Below are 4,494 nucleotides of genomic sequence, written 5' to 3' on the forward strand. Positions count from 1 at the left end.
GGCCACAGGCCCCTCTCAAACTTTGCTGAGAAACGTTACCTACTTTGCCTGCTTCCACCTCTTTCCTCCTGTCACTTGCCTGCTTTTCAAATCCAGCTGGACATGCCTGGGGAGCTGGGGAAGAGACGCCCTGTCTCTTGCCTAAGCTCCTAGCATGACACCCCTGAAAGTCTCCAAATTATAACACCAACCTGTTAAGCTTCAGTTGGGGTGGGGGATGGAGGGAGGGGAGAGATGGGGAAGAAAAAGCCCTCTCTTAATTACTCATTGGATCAGGTGGGAGACAACCTGGCTTTCCCATTGGCTGCTGTGTATAGAGTAGACATTTAAGAAGAGTACTCCATCCAAATTATCAGGCTTTTATCTTGCCGTACCTGAAGAGGTCTAATCGGTGTATTGAGGGCCATTTTCCTGTTAATTAAAATTGTTCTGGGCCCAGACTGCAACAATCAGGCAAATCATGTTTGTGTATAAATCATGGCATGTGGCACCTATAGGGAAAGAGGTCCTGGGGAGGATCGACAAACTTGATGCCAATACAGGTTTCCTGACCCAGTCGAGAACCTAAATCCATAAGCTATTCGCTAGCTCTGAATAGAACAGCATATATGGAAGGCCAAGGGCACGGTGCCAAGGAATATGACAACTGTGTCGCAGAATGAAGGACGGTACTCTGTGCGCCACCTGCTCAAGGGTCAGAGATCAGGAGCAAAGCGCTAAGGACCTCTTTCTCCCAGGGTATCCCGTACTGTCATCGCTCTCCTGAGGAATCCTACACATTCACACCCTGCTCATCTCAAGTGTCCTCTTGTCTCTACAAGCAGATGAGCTCTGAACCTGGTTCCTCCTCCTAGAATCCACAGCCTAAGTATTTCTTATCTCCAAACCCAGCCAGTGGGAGAAAAAAAAAAAATCATTTCGCATCATATTAATCTAAGGAAGCACTCTGCCCCCAGTGAGTGAAAATAAGCTTTTTACATTATTAGGCAGGACAATTTTAATCCCAAGTCCAGAAAGGCATTCTGGCTTTCCCCTTAGACGGTCCATGGCCTATCTGGCATTCTGGGGTGAATCCCCACTTTCCCTTGGGAGATAATACTAGTAGAAAACATTTCTTTTACCCATGACACATAGTACAACTGGGGAGGGGTGAAGGGCAGAGATAGCTCTACCTCCTCAACTCTGAGTAGATCCTGGGACTTTGTGAGTTTTTCTCTTGCTACAGCAGAAAGCTATAGAAGATACAAACAAAAGGAAAATAGTATAACTGACTCACTCTGCTGTACAGCAGAAACTAACACAACAGTGTAAGTCAACTATACTCCCACAAAGGAAATTTTTTTAAAAATGTATTTTCCCTTAAAAAAGGAAAATAAAAGCAAAAAGGTAAGATAAAGTCAGGGTGAGGATAATATACAAAATGCATTCAGTGCCTCCTAAGTGCCAAATACCAATGAAGCATCCAATGACGAATGAAGCAGAAATGGCCCTGCCTTCGTGGAATTAACAACCTGAGAGAGAAGATGAATGACATAAACAACAACTGAGTAATTACCAATAGTGATAAGTCTATGAAGACTATGTAAAGGCGTGAGGTGGTGGAGAAAAGTGGGTGCAAAGCAATGTGGGGTTGTACGGACAGTCATCTCTGAGGAGGAGACATTTCAGCTGAGACCAAAAAGATGACAAGGATTTAGTCAGGAAAGAGTTGGGGGAAGAGTTCAGGCAGAGGAACCGCATGCAAGAAGCATGGCTTGGGCCATTTAGAGAAAAATGAGGGGGGCTGGCGTGGCAAGAATATGGTGGTGAAGAGAGCAGAGTGAGATGTGCTTTAAGAGGGGCCTTATGAGCTCTAGGAGGGAGTTTAGATTTTATTCCATATGAGAAAGGAAACTACTGTATTAGTGTGTATTAAAGTAGGAAGATGGCATGTTTTGCTTTGTGGTTTTTGTGTTTTTTTTAATCTGGATGATTTATAGAGAATATAGTAAAAGGCAAGAGTTGAAGAGAAAAATTAGAGAGCTGTTATGGTGGTTCAGGCGAGAGATGGTGGTGGCTTAGCCTAGGGTGGTGGCTGTGGCCACAAAGACACGTGATTGGACTCTAGATACATCTTAGAAGTGGATATGGCAGGACCACATGAGGGACTGGATGTGGGGGGAGGGAGGGAGTGTCTGCGGTGAATGATTAGTAGATGGGAGGGCCATTTACTGAGATGGGGAAGGATGCAGGGAGAGGGGTTTACAGAGGTACTGCTTTAGTTAGGGAAAGAAAAATGTTCATTTGCACAGAATTAATATTGAGAAGATTGTGACAGTCTGAATAAGATGACCATGCCCTAATCCCCAGAACCTGTGAATATGTTACCTCACGTGATAAAAAGGAACTCTGCTGCTCGACATCATAGGTCCTCAGGAAAATGCAGGTTAAACCAATAATGAGTTAACACTACATGACTATTAGAATGACCAAAACCCCAAACACTGACAACACCAAACGCCGATGAGGATGCAGCACAATAGGAATTCTCACTCACCACTGGTGGGAATGCGAAATGGTACACCCGCTTCGAAAGACAGTTTGGTGGTTTCTTATGAAACTAAACATACTCTTACCACACGATCCAACAATCACACTCCATGGTATTTACTCAAATAAGTTGAAAACTTATGTCCACACAAAAACCTGCACACATGTTAACAGCAGCTTTATTTATAACTGCCAAAACTTGGAAGTTACCAAGAAGTCCTTCAGTAGGTGAACGAATTAATAAACTGTGGCACATCCCAACAATGGAATATTATTCAGTGCTAAAAAGAAATGAGCTATCAAGCCACGAAAATACTTGGAGGAAATTTAAATGTATATTGCTAAGTGAAAAAAGCCAATCCAAAAAGGCTACATACTGTATAATTCCAACTATATGACCCTCTGGAAGAGGCAAAACTATGGAGACAATGGTTGCCAGGGGTTGGGAGAAAGAGATGAATAGGCAGAGCACAGAGGAATTTTAGGGCAGTGAAAATACTCTGTATGATGTCACAATAATGAATACCTGTCATTATACATTTGTCCAAACCCATAGAATGTACAACACCAAGAATGTAAACAATGGACTTTGGGTGATGATGACATGTCAATGTAGGTTCATCAATGTGACAAACGTACCACTCTGGTGCAGGATATTGAGAGTGGAGGAGGCTATGCACGTATGGGGGTAGAAAGTATATGGGAAATCTCTGTACTTTCTGCTCAATTTTCCTGTGAACCTAAAACTGTTCTAAAAACTAAAGTCTATTAAAGGGGCGGGGGGAGGAGGCTTTGCAGGTATGACTAAGTTAAAAATTTGAGATGGGGAGATTTTATCCTGGATTATCAGGGTAGGCTCAAGGTAATCACAAGGGTCTTTATAAGAAGGAGGAAAAAGGATCAGAGTCAGAAAGGATGTAGGCACAGAAGCAGAAGTCAGAGAGAAGAGAAGATAATGTGCTGCTGGCTTTGAAAACGGAGGAAGGGGTAACAAGCCCAGGAAGTTGTAAAAGATAAGGAAATGGATTCTCCCCTACAGTCTCCAGAAGAAACACCTGCCAACACCTGGATTTTAGTCCAGTGAAACTGATTTAAGATTCCTGAGCTCCAGAACTGTAAGGTGATAACTTTGTGTTGCTTTAAGCCACTAAGTTTATGGTAATCGTTACAGCAGCAATAAGAAACTAATAGAAAAACCACAAGACATCTAAGCAGAGATTTCAAGAAGGAACTGCTTAGAACTATGGCACAAGTGTGGCTGTGAGCTTCCTAGCAGCCCATGCAAAGTGGGGGAAATACAATCTGGCATACATTACACTGTGCTCCTAAACTAAAAACAAGCCATTTGCCCAAGAAAAATTTCTCCTATGAATCTTTAGAGAAAAACACTGTGTGATACACTGAGCAGTGTTTTCTCAAACAATCCATAAACACCAGTAAGATGAGGATCCCTACCTTCAAAGACTGTAACGATCTAGAAGAGAGAAAAAGGCATATGCCCAGGGAATTCCAATACAGATATGTGTGAAGCGTACCAGTAAGGGAGAAAAGAAGGAAATAATACTATTTTTCTTATCAGTTATATCCAAATCAGTGTGCTGCTGAAAACTAGGTTAGCACATGAATATCTTCAACCAGTGGGCCCAGTAAAGAATGGCCCTTGGAGAATAGCACAGGCAATGGCTCTGGGGTGAACCCCAAGAGTCACCTAGCAATAAAAGATGGTTTACATTCTCTTGACTTTTAATCTGACCTGAGTAGACAATGGCTTCACTTTCCAGGCTATGTCTCCTCTAAGGTCTGTACTATATTAGATAGTTTAGATTGAACCATATGAAATTACTGTTATTCAACCTTTGTTTTATTTGAAAAAATAGCAATTTCATATGATTCAACTAATCAGATTTGAAACTAATATAAAATGCTTTGACTGAGACAGCTATCTAATAATATCATTTTACTTAG

The sequence above is a fragment of the Stenella coeruleoalba genome, assembly GCF_951394435.1.
Source record: "Stenella coeruleoalba genome assembly, chromosome: 1".
In the NCBI taxonomy this organism is placed as follows: Eukaryota; Metazoa; Chordata; class Mammalia; order Artiodactyla; family Delphinidae; genus Stenella; species Stenella coeruleoalba.